Genomic DNA, 22,535 nt, shown 5'->3' with positions numbered 1-22,535 from the left:
AACTTTCAATTTATGAACTTATTTCATTAGTTCTAAGTTTAATTGAAATAATTATTTATCTCATACAATAGAAACCATATTCTGCGGTATGTGTTCTTAATTAGAAATCTAGTTTTATTCGAAAACAGTTAAGAACAAAATGTTGGTTTCTTAGAAATGGTCAGATTGGGAAGGTGTATTTTAATTGATTACAAATCATTATTTTGTATAAGTGTTGACTTGAGTTTTACAAATCTGAACCAAAACACTGTCGTAGTTTGATTAAGGATTTACAATCTTTTGTTTATCGATTTTTTTATGGGTCAGAATTAGGATTATTAAAACAAGAGTAGTTTTCGTATTACGGTGGTAGTTATTTCTAGGTAACTCTGTAATAGGTTCTATGATCTCCTATTACGGCCTCATTAATAGAATATACAATTTCAAGTTTTAGGGTTCTGTAAATAACTAAAAAGTTTTTCCTGGGAATGTTATTTGATATGCATGTACTTTTGATAAAAGCGAAAGCGATAAAAACTTATAAATGCATATAAATTTGTATTTTTATTTCTTTAAAATCAGTGAACGCTATACAGGCGCGTGTAAAAATACACAAATTATTCCTTATTCATGCTTATATTCCTACGGAACCCGTCGGAATTAAATATTATTTGTATTGGACTTTCGGACTCGTAGTGGCAACGAATGTTGCATGCGGCGCATGAGGTCCCGGGTTCGATCCCCGGGTCGAGCAAGGTGTTTTTGAGAATGCGTAGATATTTCTAGAAATTCTTAGGAGGAGCCCGGAGTCTGGAACTGTACCCGAAAATGGCAATAGGCTCGCCCCCTGTTACACGGGACTTAAATTATATAATTGGCAAAATGTGGGTGCTGATTGTGCTGATACACCTCTGCCTAAATCCTTCGGGGTATAACAGACGTGATTATACGTATATATGTATGTGAGGGACCTCAATGAAAAAAAAATGCTGACCCTCCGTGTTAGGAGCCGTCTACCGCCGTTATAGGCTCTCACCGAAATCATACCTCCGTATTAGGGGAATTCGACCCTGCTATTTAAATATTTTTTTAAAATAAGAATTATCGTGAAAAAAGGCATACACTCAACAGCAATACAAAATATAGATACCAATTTTGACGATAAAATAGTTTGGCACCTATAAACACACTTACAAATGCTTATTTTTGTTTCTTAGTTTCAAATGTTGCGAAAACCCTCCGTAATAGGGCACTTTACCTTACCATTTATGTAAAAGTTCAGATAAGCTATTATGACGTAATAGTTTTCAGATGTGATAATTCATAGTTGATAATAAAATAAAATTAACTAATAACTACCCCGAAGTCTCAGACCGGACAGAGTACGTCACTCCAAATTGGTTGGGAACGTTCCATTTCTTAAATAACTGCCTTATAGATATTTTAGGTCATTCATCTCGACAAACACGTAAGGTAATAATTATTTCAAATACGAATTGAAAACCTTCGCTGTGTTTGTTGCCGTTGATTCAAACTCAATCGTTTCTCTGGATAGATGGAAAAGATTACTTATAATAATTATCACTGAGCTACGTTTGCATCATAACAAATAAGACTTGATACAACTAAAAGTAATTTTCAATATGAAATTATGTAAGTAATTAAGTAGGTAGGTACTTATAATATTTTAGTTTTACATACAGACTCCTCTGAACCCTCTGTAGCTCCCACTACACTGCCCATACTTTCTCATTATTAGCGCAAAGAGTTGTTTTATTCCGACGTCGACGAGTTAGCGTACAATTTCCCATTTACTTCGCCTCATCATCTCTTTACACACGAAAACCAACCTTAAACTCACTATACTAAAGACGAAAATCCCATACAAAATACAGGCAGGAAAATCACTTATGTACTTTAAAAGAAAACTTACCGTATTTTATGAGGAATAAGGTTGGATTTTGTTTGTGTGTTTGTAAAGGCTCTTTAAACGTCCGATTGCTCCGAATTAAGGAAATAAGCAGTTTTAATTGCTGAGCGATTATTTGAGAGCGATTTCGCGTTTTGTCGCGTCGCTGGAATTAGTCGTCGGACTGTAATCGCGTTGCGAATAGATTGGGTCCTGTTCATTAACACTGTTTTGTGATGATTGAAAGGATTTTTTGTTTGTTTGCAGTTGTAGATTTGTGTCTACTGCCCATGGCTTTAATGCTTGTATGTTTGTAGTTTGTACATATACGTAGTTTATGAATATTCCAGGAGGTAAAGCAGTGAGGAAGACATCGCGATAATTAGGTATTGTAGTTTTTATATAGCTAACTTAAATCGATGGCTATAATATGGAATGCTTAGGTAATGATCATAATAATGTCTTTAGAAGATTTTATTTAAGTTAATTTAAATTTATTACTTCTATTTGATAGGTAAACAATGAAATGTTTAAATCAACCTGTGAAGAAAACTATACTTCGGAATTATTCATTTTTTCTAACATGTTTCTTAACCACAGACTTTTGAAAATCAAATTAGTTTTTAAGCAGAACTATTAAAAAATACTAGTCTATTTTACTTTATAAGTAATATCTTTTCCACTTGAAGATTACAAACACCGATAAAAGCTTTAAGATCATCCGAAACCTTGTTTTCATACAAAAAATCATCTTAAATCCCGCCACAAGTATTCAATCAGCATCAGATCATAATACGCACTCGAAATTGCACAAAAATACTCGAAAACATAAGAAAAAACACTGTTTTGTGTCAAAACTAACACTTTTTTACAATAGACTGCAATACCAACTTAATTATGCAGTTGAAAAACTGGCTCACCCAAAGAAAATGTTTTAGAAACTTTTAGTTTCAACCGCAAATATAAGTTTGTCGCGGTACTTTGCACAATTCAAAAAGGCTTATTTTCACGGATTAGACAGATACACTAATATTTATTAATAAACCTTATAGCTTAGGTAATAAGGTTTATATTTCCTTGAATAGTTGTTCGAAAAGGTGTAAGATTTGACGCAAAATTTGAAAGATTTCGCACGTGTTTCCATACTTTCTTTAAGGATATATTACATAGAAGGTTTTTAGATGTAACCGCGTTAATCACAATGGATAAAGATGTAGTATAAAAGAACTGAATAAAGGACGGATTTTGACGGGTTTACTGAGGATTTAATGTTTTCGGATCTAAGTTTGAAGGTTGGTTAAACATTAATCTAAACACGTTGCAACAAGGAGGAAAAACAAGAAAGATAAAATTAGTTAGGTGTTTGTTTGGTCATTAGAAATGTTAAAGGAACACTAAATATAATATACTAGCTGACCTGCGCAACTTCGCTTGCGTCACAGATAGAATGGGTCAAAATTTTCCCCGTCTTAGTAACATTTTTTATTGTTATTCTGCTCTTATTAGTCGTAGCGTGATGATATGTAGCCTATAGCCTTCCTCGATAAATGGACTATCTAACACTGAAAGAATTTTTCAAATCGGACCAGTAGTTCCTGAGATTAGCGCGTTCAAACAAACAAACAATCAAACAAACAAACTCTTCAGCTTTATAATATTAGTATAGTATAGATGTAAAAGGAACATCTTAGTAGTTTAAAATACATGGTGTCTATTTAAATAAGACATAAGAGCGATAGAGACGTAGCATAGGTGTGGAATAATTTTGTGATACCCTCAAATGCGTTACTTAAATGTTTGGGAGTGAGCATTGCAACAGAAAATTTTGCGCACTTAGCAGTAAGTATCAAATGAATATCTATAGTTTGACAACCTAGCGAGAGTCTTTTAGATTATAATGAATAATTCCCTGTATTTCCAAAATAAAGTAAGTAGCTGTATCAAATAGGCCACCGTCAGCTGAAAAAGCCTGCAAGTCACTGAAGTTCTACATTTTGAAATTTAAATACGGTAGGTATTTAAATTCGAGGTGCGAACCTTGGTAGTAAAACTACAATCAATAACTTATTTCTTTTTTGCATAACTAAAATAACAGGTACGTCTTAATTTCAAATACTAAACAAATTACTGTTTTAAAATATTTAAATTACAGTCTAATATTGTTTAGCAAAAGCATCGAGAGCAATCTCCTAATACATTTTAGTGAAATATTAAGTGAACGTTGAGCTAATTGTAAATGAAATGGAAGGGAAGCTGCAAGACGAATGGAAATGGAAAATATAACGCGATTAACGATACTCATTCATTGTGATTGTGTATGGGATGAGTTAGAAGTGATGAGCGATTGAAAAACCTTTCGTTAGTAAGGCTAATGTGCTCTTTTTTCATTAACTTCAGTACCCGAGTCTGATAGTTTAGTTCTGCAGATAAAGTTACATAATATCTTATTTAATACTAGCTTGTACCCGCGACTTCGTCCGCCACCTGAATTTTCACATGGGAATGCGTCATTTTCCCGGGGCAAAAAGTAGCCTATGTCCTTTCTCGGGTATCAAAATATCTCCATACCAAATTTCATGTAAATTGATTCAGTAGTTTAGGCGTGATTAACATACAGACAGACAGACAGACAGAGTTACCTTCGCATTTATAATATTAGTATGGATTTTTAAGAGATGAATAATCGTAAAAAAATCATTAAATAACACCATATTTAATTGATATTCCATTAGCTTGTTTAAATTATCTAATCACGTAATAATATACGCATGCATTCTGTAGTAGTCAAATATGTGGAGAATCCATGGACAATTTGGCGATAAACGAGCTTTCCGAGTTGTTTTTTTTAGCCTAAACATTTTATAAGATTTTCTAACAGCTGTCTCAGTCTTTACTCTACCGACCTGTGTTATTGAAAGAACATTCGGTATTCACGTTCTCTCTCTATCTCTAAAAGGTTTTATCGCCATTACCTTATGACTTGTACCACAGTGAAATTGCATAGGAGTGAATGCATTTTCTTGTACTATTTCCGTACAAATTAGCGCGTCCTTATGAAATATTATAGAACAATTTTCACATTTACTTCACTTCCATCTTGCAAGCGGTGAATTTGTGATTTCCTTTGATTTACTCGTGAAGAAATGGCAAGCGCTTTGCAGCATTTTCAGACTGATTAAGAAATATAATAAAAAGTTATTATTGAGCTTTTACGTTTTGGTTTCTGTTCAAAAATGACTCTACTGGAAAATGAATTGTTTATAATTCACGGAATTAAATATTTTGCTGTAAATTTTTTATGACATTTCTCTTTAAACCTATATTTAGATTCATTGGCAATGAAAATTACAATCGATCACGGAGTCCCAGGTTTGATTTCCAGGCAGAGCAAAGTGTTGCTAAGATTTACGAAATTTGACGACCAATCTTCTAAGCATCTGTAATCTTAGATTTTTATATTATCACTCCAAATTTTTTTACCTTCTAAACATTAATTTATACACCAGTGCGTAAAATCTAATATTTCCTTCCCAACACCTTTGAAACTTCAAAAAAATCCAAAACACCACAAAACCTCGCCTCCCGCTGCGAGCTTAAACCGTGAAATATGTTCATTCAATGAATGAGTGAGTGAATGAGTGAATGAGCGGATTATGACCGAGGTGTTAGTAAGTACTTATTTGTTCACGGTTGATGCGCGGTAATGGACGGCCTAATTATGGATTGGAGTTCTTTTTTTTTGATACAGGGTGTTCGAATATTGGTCGGTTTGAAATTGATGATATTTTCAGAAAAATATTTATTTACGTGTAGTATATTGTGGTGTAACTACATGAAATATAGCCCTAGCATAGAAATATATTTAATTTTAAGTAAGTAAGTATACCAAGTTTTTATCAGAAAATGTGATTTATTTACTGAATAAAAAATTGCATTTTCCGAGTTAGTCAAAAATAACCGCTGTATTAAAACATTCTGTTTCGGTAATTATAAATAAAGTAGTCTAGCTTAAATTTCATTGAGTTTATCATTTCCTACTTTTTAAAATATTTACTTACAGTGAATATTTCAATTTTAACTACAAAAACTACACCATGTATCTTCCCATTACAATAGGGTACATTATGATGACCCATAGCGGCGTATTAATTGTCGCGAACGTTACGCTTTATTATAGTCGGCTTAGCGGATTATATTTATGATTATATCATATTAACACCTTTTACAATAGCTAGGAAGTTTGGAACAATTTAATAAGCCTTATAACGTAACTGATAAACTATAGAACCGAATTTAATTTTGGTAGTAAGTACGAGAAAATTTAAGGATAGGTTAGGTCTAAATTAATAAGAAGATTAGGAAGAGTCTGGTCTGTATATAATCTGTGTTTCTTAATAGCTTGAACCTGCTTTCTAATATTAATGAATTTATTGTAAACTCCTGCTCGTGACATGCAGTCCAAAAAGTACCGATATTTGTAACAAAATTTGCGAATCAATAATTGTAATGTTTTTATTGATTAGAAAGTGGCCACATAAGAAAAAATAGATATCAAATATATTTTTGATCACTATCCGAACGTATGTATTATAAAATGATTTGAATTTGTTTGAAAATCGAAAAATTCTGAAATATTTATCTCCATAGGATCGAAGTAAAGACAAAAATAGAGCATTTTTCGCCACCCAAAAACTCTTAAGTTGTTTATAATTTGTTTTGTTATGAACCGTTTAAGTACCAATTACGAAGTTTTCACTCATTTATCGTTAAAAAAATAAAGACATTTACAAAAAATCCCACTTTTTTGCGTTTCGTGACAAAAACTTGTTGATTTCTTTTAAATTGGTTCGCTTCACTTAATTATATTTTGCTTTAAAGTATCGCTTGTGACTTAAAATGTTTTGGATTATTTTACAATCGCTATACCTTCAAAGAAGATTATTATGATTCATTATTTATCCGAGTAATATGCACGTAGTGATGTTTGTTACTCTTTGTCACTTAAACGACTAAAACATAAATACCACTACCACTGTGAGAAAAAGGCATGTTTTTAAGTATGTATGTATGTATGTGTGCGGCAAATAAATGGTTTATAATCTGAATTAAAACATAGGATACATTTTACCCCAAGAGATAGGAGGAAACTAGGAGAAAATACCAATAGTGGTTTATTTTTTTACGTTTAAACTACTGAATAGTTTTAGATGAAATTGCAGCAATGGCTAATTTAATTTAAAGTATCCCGGGCAAAAAACGAAGATTATTAAACTGGCTGTTACTAAAATTACTACGTTTTGATTTATTGATTGTTTTCTTGAAACACACGGAAAACCAAAACAAAAACAACTTTATCCAAAAGGCACCTAACTAACCTCTTTTATCAAAAATCAAAATGGTTTGTTAGGTTGATCCTGTCAAATATAGTAGGTCAGTTAATAAGGAAGCGTCGGTGTAAACGGTCCACAATTGAATTTGGCCGTGTAATAACAGAGAAATGATCGCTTGATACGTCCGCATCTCTTGAGAAATACTTTAATGTTTAAACTGTAGAGATGGGAGGTAACTATCGATGGTCTGAGAGGCTTATTTAAAACTTAATTTATTTAATTTATTACTTATCACCGGAGTGTGTCACCATACATTTTAGAAAGATAAAAGTCGTCTAAATAGGCCTCTACGTATTGGCTTCGGCCCCACGCACGCCTCCCAAATGTCCGGGCCTCTGTAGTCCCGAGATAAAAATAAGGCGTATATAATAATTAAATAAATATTGATGGACAACTCACACACGGCTTGTACTGTGGTAACCAAATAACTGATAAACATACTTATATACTTCTAAATACATACTTATATAGATAAATTAACAACCAGACCCAGAACAGATACTGTTATTGTACAGTACTCATCACAAATATTAATTTGTCCCGGGTCTGATTCGAATCCACCACACGCGGCGCTATAACGGCTATCTCGTCGAGGAGCTGGCTTTAACTACTGCGCCAAACGTAGCAAATATATTAAAACTCTATCGATAAAGTCCCTTTTATCCCAACACTAAATGGGCGGGGGCGAGAGCGCGAAATTGGAGGAAAACTTTCGTAAGGGGAAATGAAATGGGATTGATAAAAATTGGAACCAAGCCGCCCGGACAGGGGCGTACTTGGGTGTATTGAATATTGTTTTTGTTGTAACAATGGAAAAGTAGAGTTATTAGGTAAGTGATTTTATGGTCAATGACTATATTCTTAAGAATATATTGATTGGCGTTAAGTGTTGCTGAAATCGAAATAGTTTAGAGAGTTTTAGTTTTCAATGTTTTCCTAATTTGAGACCGTAAATTAGTTTATATTTATATTGTGTGACGAATGAGACGAAATCGTACCGTACAAAAATCGGTTTTAAGAATATTTAGAAGCTACCTTTAAAATGATACAATTTCGACTTTAGAAATCCATTTACTTCCATAATTTTACTTTATTTTATTGTCAAAAATTTCTTTACTGCTACTACATACGTGTTATTTATGCCATTATAACTATTATTTACTCTAAACAAATTATAATACGTAATCCATAAAACAACATTTAAGTATAAATCACCATTAACTAAACCCTCCCTTCAAATAAATACCCACAACAATTGCAAAACCAAAATCCGTCCCTTACTTTTCCGAGGGCTCGAAATTCACTTAGCTTCGTTTGTCGAAGCTTTTCGCCTCTTGAAACTTTTCAATAGCCCGGAATCGAATTCAGGCACCTCCCCGTCCTCCCCCCTCCCGTTGCCTCCCCCCTCTGTTACCCTGGGCTCTCCTTTGAACACCTGGCTCCGGCTACGTATGTACCATGTGTGAAGGTACAATCAGTTATTTGAACTTGTTATGATGTTTTTTCACAGGAAAATAATTATGTTTTGAAGTTTTCTCGGTATTATTTATTATTTGGGACTAGGTTTCCTGATGTACTGGGGAAATTGGGCGTTTATTTAGTAATTTATATTGATTAGGTGATAAATAAATGTCCTTATGTGTGTAGGCATGGCAAGTATGTCTTCAACGGAAATGAAACAAAATTAAAGACGTGAAAAGTTATCGAAAGTCGAGGCCAATTTGAGGGTCACTAGTCACTATTTTGCTAAATATAAACTAAAATAACAAAAAAAGGTGGTTTTACTTGTTAACTTTAGGATATCTTAACGTAACAATAGTTCAAACGCGTAAAAGTGTGGTTTGGAAAATATACTTATGTTTATTTTTTATCAAAGTTCTGTGATATCTCAAAAACTGACTTATAGGAGTTTTTTACAACAAACCTCGAGTTCATAATATGATCATTTAAATATTTTTTTTATATTTCAATAATACATTTTAACCTGAAATAAACATAAAACTGATTGATCTCAAACATCGTTAGATACACCTCACTCTACACAACAATATTTTTATTCAAACATTTTTACAGCAAAATCACATTTAAACTACAAACTTACGGAGTCTTTGAACCATACAATATCACTTCACAATATTTCCAAAACCAACATCATAAAGCCGCCTACAAATGTTATTTCAAACATATCAATAATAATCCCTAACAATAACTACTTGAAAAACATAATCCAACCAATGGTCATTTGGCCAACATTTTTTCTATTCGGCCCACTGTGCATTGTGCCTCACACTTACACACAAGTAATGCGAGACCCTTGAAATTTAACACAAAACCGATTTGTGTGTAACGTCTTAGCCGCACAGTGGTCAAGTCTGCATCTTTCTGGACAAAAGATTCTGCGAAACATGCGGCTTTATTAGTAGTATTAGTATTTTTTTGGTTGGTGTATAAAAGGATTTGGTTCACATTAGATCGGCTTCGCAAAGAGTTTTTGTTAAAGATTTGTTCGGAGGCGTTCGCGGTAAGCTTTTTATTATAGTGTGTTACGGATTTTATGCTCGGACGGTTTCTTGAAAGTACTTCGGGAATGTTTGGTGACTATTGTTTGGGTGTAATTAGAAACAGCTGATAAAAGCCATTGTGAATTTTGCAATTGTTTCCTTTCGATTTCAGCTACCGTGTAAATTCTCTTTTGGAAAAGATAGTGAAAGTGGATACACCGTTGGTACTACGTCGTGTTGGTCAATTTAGTTTATTACTTTTTGGTACTTTAAATTTTAAAATTGTTAATTTAACTGTTGATGTAAAATAAAACCTTTTTTCGGTAGGGCTCCTAAAATGCTAAATGCAATAGTAAATTATTCCGTCTTTGACTTCTTTACGGCTACACGGCTAAACCAATCGATGTGCAATTAGACGAAGTAATATACATATAAACTGCAGTTGTAGAAAAAATAATCTTTTTTTAACCGCCACACATTTCTTGTATTCTACTTATGCAAAAATTCGTCATTCAATCACGATTTATACAAAATTGCGGTTTTCGCCACATAATTACTACATACGCATCCGTTCAGTCCACTAATACATTTTATTACAATGCAACACAATTCAATCGATCGTATCATCGCAAGATTGTATTGCACAAAGTTTAGCCGCGGTAACTTTACCTCGGCAATTACTACCTTTATAATACCGGTGGTTTTCATCGTAATATAAAACTGAAGAAGACAAAAAAAGGCTTTTTTGTACCAAATAGTGGTGTAATAGACCGTTTGTCTAGCGGTGCAAGTGTTGGGACTGACATACATTTGCTAAAGGAAGGTTCTACATATAGGCCACAAGGTTTATTTTGTAAATGAATTGACAATCTACATATTATTTTAATGATGCAAATAAAATACTGATAAATATAATATATTACTATTTATAAATAACACTCTAAGTTATACAAGTAATTTGAACTGTTAATACTTTTCTTACAATCAAATGGAATATAAAAAGCCCCTAAAATACGTAATAAATATTCAAAAACATGTAACAATATTAATTTGCGGTACATTTCCATTCTCAAACAGGATTTGTTAGCATTCAAAGCTCAAAATAATAATAAGCACCCAAAAGTATCTCGTTTAAAAATAATTTGTTTTCTCATTCATCGCCCTTCAAAAACGACAATTTGTGCCAATTAAAAACAGAAAAATACAATTTTATTTCTCTAGCACCATATTGGGTGAACGCCTCAAACAAATGTCACTTTTAGCATACATCACAAAGATATAACAACCACAAATTGATCAAAACTAGCCTTTATTGCTTTGAAATAAGGTCTACGAAAATGCATTTGTAAATTTGTTACACGTATTTTTTACACTATTTTCTGTTTTATTGTATTACAAGGTTTATTCGTCGCTAACGAGTCAGCAGGGAGTCTGTGCGAGCGAGAGCTTAGGAATAGAAAGAGATAGAGATATGTAATATGATTTGTTTTGTTGCATTGTGGTTTCGTACGCTGGCGGTTGTCAAAGTTTTTTTGGTCCAGTATTTTTTGGCGTAGAACCAGTGTGCATTGACATGTGAAGTTATTTATTTGTATCTAGTTTGGGTGTTTGTTTGTCGCAGCTAGAAAGGATTTGAGAATTTATTCGAATGCTAGTGTAAAAGTTAAAATCTCATTTATAATTGTTAGACGGCATGTATAGAGTAGGATTAGCGACTACACTACACAGGTCTCGAGTTTGATTCCCCGTTTGAGACATACATGTTTGTTACTGGTTGTATTTTAGCATTTAACAAAGTCATCGATTAGGTATAGTGCTAAATATAGAGTCTAGAGTTATTTGTCTCCTGTTTGTCAGAGATAACCTTAAGATATTAGGTCCAAAATCTGAACCAATTTCTATAAAATTTTAGCATTAACGAGATAATATTGAAAAATAACACCATAACCTATCTTATCTAGAAAAGAAGGCTAATTTTTATAACAAAAAAAAACTTTTTTTGACTCGATCGTTGTTAAACTAGGGTCAAATAAGTTGTAGAACCAGTGTGATCATTACGAAGGGAAAACGTTACAATTGTTATCCCTACACGTTAAATAACATTATTTGTAAAGAGATTTGTGCTAATAGCTGTTATGTAACGCTACAAATTGTTATGTTTGATGTTGCAGTTAGGTGCAAATGTATATAGGAAATTGAAGTACAGAAGTTTGTTTGTTTGAACGCTTTAATTTCAGGAACTACTGGTCCGATTTGAAAAAATCTTTCAGTGTTAGATAGCACATTTATCGAGGAAAAACGGGGAAAATTATGACCTATTCTCTCTAATGTGACGCAAGCGAAGTTGCGCGGGTCAGCTAGTTTCTTATATTTTTCAAGTGCTAGAATCATTCCAGTAGAGAACTTAGTAGGTACCGATCGCAGGTAGACTAATAGCTTTATTTAATTTCTATAATAATGTTGATGTACTTGGGTCTAGCCAAAATCTTGTAAGCTCGTAGGATTCGTGTTGTTTAATGATAAAGGTCTATAACGTGTTGTTCTAACGTCTTCCCTTACCTTTGTTTTTCATCTCATCCAGATAATAATATATTTTGTCTAAATTGTAGAAAATAATGTAACTACACAATTTTACGTTTGTCCTACACATCGCATATTTGGTAATATTTTGTTTAAATCAATATTTATTTAAACTTCATGTACAGTAGTGGTACATAGGCGGACTTAATGCATCAAGGCATTCTCTACCAGTCAGCCGTCAATATTCTATCGAATAGCGCAAATGCACATCAAAAACCGTTTGGCCAAGTCCTACTTACCTACAAACAGCACAATAAACTCAGCTGCTTCACAAAAAACGACCAAAACAATAGTTTTATTAAGACGTTATCAGATCGGCGAAGTTCCGAGCAATTTGTCGCGGACAATCGCGAGTGGGCTGAACTTTAGAAACGATCTGGAGAGCCCTTTATGTGACGTCATGGTAAGAGAATATCACTGGCAGTTTTATGTTTGTAGAGGTATAATTGAGTTGTGAGGTTTTAATTATATAAAAGGTATGTATGCTAAACAAGAATATCAGTACAGAAAGATATGATAGTTTAGAGGTTAAAGTGGCTAGGATAATTTGACTGCAAGGATTTGAAGAAAAAAATAAGAATAAAAGTGTTCATGTGGAGATTGATAACGGAGCTTTTTTCAAACACCATATGTTTTGTATTAGGTCGGGGAAAAAGTCTTTTCGCATTATAGTATGTATGAAGCTCGATGTTCGGGTACCTCACGAGGTCACTGAAAGAAATCTAATGAACCGTGTACTAATTTGTGATTCTTGAAGCCAAAGAGATTTTATTACAAGTTCATACATACTATACATACTATAATGCGAAAAGACTTTATCCCCGACCAAATATTTTCATTATATTCCGCCCAATAAGCTAATCAATTATCGAGGAATGATGCAACTGGCCTTAAAACTTGATATTTAAACATTCAATTGTCTGCCACTATATCTAGTGCAATTTGTGCCGAAACTTCAGTATATTGTGTAAGATGTTAACCCATCCACAGATCAACCTCGGCAAGCGTAGTTTAACCTTATAGGGCGATCCGTGCGGCTATCGTTAACTAAGCCACGAGCTCCTCTTTAAGTACTTTATAGTGTACTGAAAATCACTCTCAATTTCCCTACAACTCCTGATCAAAATCTCACAGTACCAATAATTAGTATAAATGTACTTATTATTAGTAATACAATAAGAAACATCGGTATCAGGCGTGTATCTGAACTGGTTATTATATACAAACTAAACGTGCATTTATCACTGCGGGACATTGAGACATGGTGCTTTTGTATCGCTGTACTTTTGTAGGGATCGTTGAATTACTGCAAAAATCGTTTGAAAAGTCTTGTGTTATAGAAAGTAGTGCTTTTTTAGGCAGAAGTTTGTTGTTCTGGTTACTGATACTATAAAGAAAATGAATATAAGTGTGTAAAAACACAACACACTTATATTAATTTTCTTTATAGTATAGTAAACGTTCAGTCTACATTGCTGATTGTTAGCAGCTCTTAGCGTGATCAATTATATTATTGTATCATTGTAAAAAAATTGAATGTGAGGCTTTTGCTATATAGCTCTTCTCATAAGGCTCTATCCCCTTTATGAGTTATTGGTAGATTTAGTCATTGTAACGACTGTCATGAGTCAATATTCAATTTGAATGAATAAATTATTTTATTTTATATTATCAAGTAAAAAAGGCTCTAAAACACAGTTGGCATGCGTGGCGAACTCAGTTCTAACGTCTCTCTCATTGCATGATTATTATAGGTGCCTAGCATTGGAACAATATTTGACGTTTTATTTGAATTCGGGTGATGAGAATGAACTACATAAAGAAGTAAATTGAATTAACCGTAAAGTGCCTAAGTTAGTGCCGTAAAGTAAGTGTTTTTTTTTTCTAAAATGTTATCGTATAGTTACTTTAATTTTCATCTAAATTCCACATAATAATATGCAGAACCAATACCAACAAAAGTAAAATTACTAAGTAACAGCATTAGAGGGATGTCGCCAGCGGGAGTCCGGGGTTCGATCCCGGGCGGGGTTCACGGTGTTAGGGATCATGTCCCGCGGCTAACAAACTGTTCAAATCAACTCTATAATATGAAACTTTGAGGGGAACGTTTTACATTTAAATTAACTAACATACAAGTATGTAAGATTAAATTGCATGAAGGAGATTACTCGTTTAGATGTTCTTAATTTTGTTATTTTCTTGAATGTTTTTGTGCAGAATGTTGGGCAAAGGAATGCTTTGCTGGAAAGACTTGGTCCACATACCAATATAGTTAACTTTACTTGGTTGGTTTACGTCGTTAAAGTTACTTGGCTTTAAATACATAAGTATGCTCCCAAAAAAGTTAGCATAAGGTACAGATGTAGCATAACTATGTATTGCCCTAAACGAAAGCTTAGACGATAGTTTTGTAAGGTTATACATTCATTTTCGTAAGTATTGATTTTGAAATGGTTTTTTTTCCTTGGCCTGATTGAGTGTCCCACTGCTGGGCAAAGGCCTCCCTTTTGATTTACATTTTTAGTATGTTTTATGGTTCTTGACGAGTTTGTTGTTTTCGACTTTAGTAGATACTTGGGATGTAGAATTAAATTCAAGATTAGAGATTTAAAGAAATAAGAAGTTTCCTTGAATTCAGTTAAAATAATATACTTATTAGTAATTAGAACTTTAAGGCAGTGATTATAATAGGTGCATAATATGCACCTATTATAAAAAACATAAATATGCGCTGCATATTTATGTTTGTACCTAATTTATATATTTTTCTTGCTATTAGAATTGTCCTTAGGAAAAATTAACTTTGCTGGTCATTTAAAGTGTTTGCTTTACTTCACCTAGAACATAAAATGCCTTCGTAACAAGAATAGTGTAGTAAAATGGTCAGTGAAACTCCATTGTAGTGTAGGGTGGGACGTTGCTGGCTCGCACGCATCGTTATTCGATTATATCCACGAAAAAACACTGTGAGTCCGCACGTGGACAGGGAACGGAAAGGAGATATCTTTCTTTAGTTGTATAGCCATAAAAATACAGTCTTGGCTATTAAAATCGTTGTATTATGGTGGTCAAGACCATCTAAGTTTTAAGAAACTGATATTTCAGCATCTACACTAAGGTCGGATTCACGGTGTCCCATAAAATTTACCTTACAATTTTATTGTAGTTATTAAAATCGTTGTATCATGGTTGTCAAGAAATTCTAAGGTTTGAAATCGTGATATTTCAGCATCAATAAAAAGATCTGATTCACGGTGTCCCATAAAATTAACCTTACAATAATAATTGTATGTGTTAGGACTGTATAGTGTAACTTTAACAAAAATATGCATAGTTATAACATATTGACAGTAATTATCTGTACTAATATTATACAGGAACTATGGGTCCGATTTGAAAAATTCTTTCAGTGTTAGATAGTCCATTTATCAAGAAAGGCTATAGGCTATATATTATCACGCTACGACCAGACCACCAATAGAAGCAGATAACCAGTAAAAAATGTTACAAAAAACGGGATTTTTTTTTACCCATTCCCTCTTAAGTGACGCGTAAGTTACGCGAGTCAGCTAGTTGTTTATATAAATAAGGACAGGTTTGAAAATGTGAAAGTATATTTAGTACGCTTATTTTGCTCGAGACTATTTAATTTAGTACACTTATTTTGCTCGAGACTATTTAATATGCAATTACAGCATGACAGTTGACATACAGATAAAATTATAAGATTCACATAAGTATTCTTGTCAATGTCAATTATCTCCTTAGAGTCGTAATTACCGAGGCTCTAAATAATTAAACTAACTCTCCGAAACGAAAAGCGTATCCACAGTTTTCCGTATCCTTCGTTAAGTGATGTAAAACGGCAAAAATTGCTTGCCAAATCACTGGCGTTTTTTAATAATTGTTTTATGCCCTAACAAATGAGTTTGAAATTGGATCGGGCTCCAAGCGCTTACAAAAATGGATGCTTAATAAGATTAGAGTGAAAGGGACGGAGCTATACCGTGTGAGGAAGACAGCAGGAGTGTAGCATTTGAGAGGTTTTTGTTCTCTTTATAACATTTTGTTATTTAGATGCATTATTCGTTTTCGTTAGTTGTTGGGATTGAATTTGACGTTCAATTTATAAGGCCCAAATGATTTTGTGACAATTTGTCTGTTATTTTTGCGTTTATTGTATTTATGTTAATGATGTTTTCGATTGGAATTTTAAATTGGATTCTAGTTACTTTTTGTGATTACTTATTGTATTATTTTGAATATTTGTTAGGTCCTTTTTGTGAAAGAAAAGTCTTGTCTGAAGATAATTTATTTGCTTACATTTTGGATGCGTTAATTCAAACAAAGGCTCTTGGATTTCCAGTCATCCTGGCTGGTTGCGTCTGCTACTAGTCTAGGAACGCGTGGTCATCTAAGATTGCCTTTGCTTAGCAGTGGAAAACAGGTTATTAAAGAAAAAATATGATTCATATTTGCTTAACGTCTTTATTTCAATGTAATCAGTGAAACCTAAATCTAATTCGGAGCTTTGAATTCTTTTTAATTCTAGTCTACTAGCAATTACAGGCCACCTAACCTTTAACTCTACATTTCCTTCTAACCCAAACCCATAACGTATAACCATAACTTACAAAAAAACAATGCTTTACTTACTTAAATAAGACAGTAACCTGTAATTTTCTTCATAAATAAAACTGAAAAACTGTTCAGAAGCGACAAATACGTATATAATGAAATAAAAGTGATTTCTTAGCAGCAAATTGCTCGAGATACGAAATAATGCGATTGCCGCCTCGTCTTAAAGCGCTAATAATTATCTCTCACTGGACAGAGCCGAAGATGTCCGAAGGAGTGAGCAAGATAGAAGATGTAGCGCAAAGGAGGGAGGGGGAGGCAAGATTATGTTGTTCCAACTTAATAGGCTTTTTATTGTTTTATATTGTGCTGGAGCTACGCGGTTTGTTACTGTTTCGTTAGAAGGTTGTTGGGTTAACTTTGTTTTTATTTTTCTTAATTTATTGACGCAGATCGAAGCAGAGAGTTTGAATTGAATGATGAAACCCATATGAATGTCAAATTAGCTGGTTAAAACTTGGTTGGAATAGGAAAAGACAGAGGCAAAAATCAAGGAGGTAACATTATCCCAGAAGTGGGGGACGATGCGTCTGATATTTGAAGCTTTTTAGGACAATTTTTATTTTCTACATGCTATGCAGCAGTTAGACTTGTCTGACTTGACTGACAGTTGAAATATTATAATAATATGATCGGTATACTTTACTGTAAAATATTTTCTCTTGGTCATTGCTAACATTTTAATGAGAAATACATACATAAAATCAATTCAATAAATGTATCTAATATGGGTAGGTTTGATACTAGAGAACGCCACTTGGAACGATTCTTACAAACTTCTTTTGCCACATTAACATTCATACATCGCTCATAAAAATCGTCTCATCAAAAAATGCCCAACCAAGAACAGGCCGAAAGCTCTTTAAGTGTGCAATTGTGTACAAATTAGTCTGTGCTTATACAAGATTACAGCGAGATGTTCGCACAAACGAGGTTATTTGGCGTTCCTTCTCTCTGTTTACACTTAATTTATGTTTCAAATCATTTCCACGTCAACTCCTTAATGAGAGTCTTGATAACGCAACAATTATAAAGAGGCTTTTGTTTTTAACTGTTTCTTTCTTGAGATGTAAAGGTAAAAGGTGTTTAAAGCTTAGCCCCCTTATTCGTAAACACACTATAAACCTATTTTAGTTAAACAACTAATAAAATATGTTTTTTCTCTTTTATTTCGCCAAGGAGTGAAAGAAATAAAACACTTTATCAGCCTCTCATAACTTCATATATTTTTATGAATAAGAGGGAAAGTTTATGGTAAACTTTGACTTGACTGCCTCTGTGGCGCGGTAGGTACTGTATGCGACTGCCGCGCAAAAGGTCTCGGGTTCGAATCCCGGATCGGGCCAAAATGTATTTTTTGAGTTTAAAGTAGTGTGTAGTTAAAAGATTCTGATTCCTAACAACCTCCAATTCAAATCGGCCGTAAAACCGATAAGTTGACAGAGAAATAACTCAAGAACTATAATAGTACAAAAAGCCTTCAGATTATGCCAGTTTACTTTCTATATTTTATAGATACAAACATTATTCTTTGAACGGCGGCGCCATACCGTCTATACCAAATACTACTATTCATACAAAACCGTCAAATTATCAATAGACACCCAACAATAGTCCTCTCAAGCGTTCTTAATAACTTCTAAAATATTTATTTCTTACTTAATCCTTTTCCATACATCCATCCATACATTATTTGTATACAAATAGTGAATGTATTTGTATGGAATGGTTATGAATGGTCAATGTGGTCAATGGTTTATTGTGTTCTAAGAATTTGATGGTTGCTCATTTCGATGGGTTTACTGATTTTATCGATATTTAATGTCTTGTGTTGAGGGACCATAAATAACAATACATATTGATACATTTTAATAATTCTTTGTGTTTTTTTACGTAAATGTTTGCTTGTAACGCAAGATTCCTTGTCAAAAAAAAATTGATAAAAAATATTGGCTGGCTAGGTTAGGTACCCAAAGATCCAATCCAATTTTAGATTTAACTGTTTACATAAATAAAAATAATAACTGATGAAGGTATTCTAACAAACTTAAGTAGGTTTGTACTTATAAATTTCATTATACGTTATTGAAAAATGCTGCTCAAACAGTCGTGTATAAAATAGTTTAGCGTCAAAGTATTACAATATTAGACCAATTTAAAAATTACTCCCAGATTACTAGTACTCTGCCCTAATAATACTACTTATCTCAAACAAGCGTATAAAAGGTTTGTACGCACTAGAGTACAACGCGCGTTTTTAGAACCGCCTGTAGAACGCGCGGCTAAAAATGTGGAGAGATAAGCTGCTATGTATGCCACGGAGATGCATAATTTACTAACAAGAAAGCAAATAGGACGTTTTTCTGTACTTAATATGTTTACTAAATGCTCATGCTAAGGCTCTATTGAACTTTGGTTTCTTCTGAAAACTTAGATTGTAAATTGAATAAATGGCAGATATGTTCAAGATACTGCACAATTTTTGCAGATAATCTTGCAAACAGGACAATAATCCGTATATATTTCATACTGGAATGTTAAGCCTATCGTCCTCTGAAACTCTGAACTCCTAATTATGAAGAAACATTGAGATTGTTAATAATTTTCATCAGCTGTCAGAACCGAGAGGTATCGTGTTACACAGGTAACTTGGCTGTAGAGGTCAGATAGGCAGTCGCTCCATGTAAAATACTGATCCACATAAATCTGAATCCAGCTGCATCCGGTGAGACTGAAAGCCGACTCCAACACAGTTGGAAGAAAGGCTAGGCTGATAATGACGTCAGAACCGCGTCTATAGCCCGCTACTCCACGCGTCGAGACTAATGTGTAAGGTTCCTAATATGATAGGCACCTTGAATAATAGCTGGCACTCAGCAGACTCGTGAGTGGTGTTTAATTCGATTTTATAACGACTACTCCGTGGTTTTGTCATTGATTTCTTTCTTCTTTTGTTCACTGTTAAGTGAATTATTGTTTCGTGATTGGGCTCGGTTTGTTGTGGTTTGATATAGTTAAGTTTTAGACTATTTGCTGGGAGTAGTCTGTGTTGGTGCTTTTAGACAGTTACTTTACGGCCTAGTATAATCTGTGACTAAATTTCAAGTATTTTTTTTAAATTGCAGCGTATATATTTCGTGTTAATTAATATAAGTATTTTCTATTTTTGGGGAAAATTGGTAAATAGTTGAAATTGAGAATTATTTGATTTTAGTCGGAATCATGAAGCATTGTTTAATTAAAATGTTTAGTTTGAAAGATATACTGTATTTTTGACTCAATGATTGGTCTTAGTTAATCACGTTCTGTTACTGATACCAATTGCAGCTAAATGTATTGTAAGACTAAAATACAATAATGAAATGGCTCCCAAAAAGCCTCCAACAAGCAAGAACTAAGCCATATACTTTAAATATCAATTTAAACGTCAAATCTACGCACAAAGTAGTCAAATTACAATGATTTGTGAAATAAAACAACGAATTTGTACGTAAATATATCGATGGCGGTACGAAAAGCACTCTAAATGCCATTCTCCAAGTTTTTTCAACGAAACAACCCAAAAATTATCATTACTAATAAGGCAGTATTAGGAGTATACCAGAATACGTAGACCTCTCACTGTTTTCCCAATTCGGGATCGCGAGAGAATTTTTTACGTTTGTATGAATCGTGAGGGGTCAACTTATGTTGGTCGTCAATTTTTCAATTTTTATTTTGAGTAGGCAGGTATTAATTTGTGAGAGTATTATTATGATCCATGTGATGGATTGGATGACTCAGCAAATGTTTGCTTTTCGCCCAATTTGGTTTAGTTGGATCAAATGTTGGTTCTGTCTAAAATTGAGTTTAATTTATACGAACTTTGAGCGATGAGAAGATATCAAGAGTAGGTATTAAATAAGGTATTTGACTACCTCTATGGGAAAAGGCGTGATTTTATGTATGTTCGTAAATTAGATATTTGTGTAGGTCTGTTTGATGTAGTCATAACTTTTTGTATGTTTGTAGTAAGTTCTATGTAATAGATCAAGATTATAGAAGACTAAAATCAGGCCCTAATTATATGATGAGCTGTAAGCAGCTGTAGAGCAACACTTTGACAACTATGACAGTATGTTATTTAAAAAATGCAAAATATTGGAGTCCATATTATTGCATAAGTTAATTATAGTCTTCCAGACTCTACAAAATGTTGAATGACTTTGCAAAAATAAACTATGTTAAGTGAGAGTGTTGTCCAAAACCTTCAGGATTACTTGCAATTATTGACATCACTTTCGTTAAATGCCTTGCAAAAAGTCGGCACGAGCCCATTTTAGAAAAACAAAATATCCCTTTAGAAATTGGCCAATATATTTTATTAGTTTGGCATTTCTGCTCAACGAATGACAATGAAGATGAATATTCTGAGTTATAAGGGAAGTTCGTAGGGCCTTTGGTTTCAAGCTTAGTTTTAGAAACATTAATATGATAGACCACCACCACCTAGTACGAGGCCCATCCTAAAATGTTCAAACGGGGATGTTACTCAGACGTACTAGAAAGAAGAAAGAAAGAAAGAAATATTTATTGTATATAAAATAAATCACAATGTTTCAAATATTTAAATAAACTATTGAATCATAAACATCACTTGGTGAAATAATTTTATATAAAACTAGTTACATCTTAAGACTTATTATCTATTGGTTTCCTCACTAGGAGGACCTGTATCGAGGAAACCATAATATACATACAAATATTTATTTACTTTATTGAGATCCTTGGTATTCAGGCGTTTGCTTAGGTACTAAACTTAGTACAAACATATAATATAAGTGCTTATTATTATTAATTATGATTAAGTATTATCAATTATCATCATATTTTTGTTAAACAAAAATTACTAAAAATGTTGGTCTTATTCTTATTAGTGTTTAGTAGTTATAGATATCTTATCTTATCAATTATACTTAAGCCTCGGATGAAATTACAAATTACATTATACAATACATGGTAAGTACGTAGTACTAAGTAGGTATATATATTTTCATGTATTTAATTGTACATATATTGATACCTGTTATAAAACCAGCACTTTGATGGACTGTGTCGCCTGCGCAGTTATAAGTAGTCATAGTTTAGCGCTCAGTTGATAATTTCACTATCTTCTAAGCAAACACAAACAATGATATAAACATAATAATATTAGTGCTATAGTTAATCCCTTAAGGGAGCGAAGTAATAAAACTGCCGAGTACATAATAAAGTCACCTGTAGCGACGTGAAGTGTAAGACAATAGTCCAATCAGGCGCAAGACGCGTTGTCCGCGCGGCTCATCTCAGCTGCAATCGAGTTACTGTCCCCTTACCAGCTCGCTGGACACTTCACACAACAGCATAGAGTAGGGAATGTCTTCAGAGAATACAATACTAACAGATTCTGAATAAAAGTATCTACAAATTGTGTATCTTAGCTAGCATTAAGCATACGTCAGTTCCATAGCCACTGTGTAGATAATTGCTGCGTTGATGTAACGAATTAATATATCA

The sequence above is a fragment of the Anticarsia gemmatalis genome, chromosome 23 (genome assembly GCF_050436995.1).
Source record: "Anticarsia gemmatalis isolate Benzon Research Colony breed Stoneville strain chromosome 23, ilAntGemm2 primary, whole genome shotgun sequence".
NCBI lineage: Eukaryota > Metazoa > Arthropoda > Insecta > Lepidoptera > Erebidae > Anticarsia > Anticarsia gemmatalis.
The sequence above is the reverse complement of the archived record's forward strand: the minus strand, read 5'-3'. Positions refer to the sequence as shown.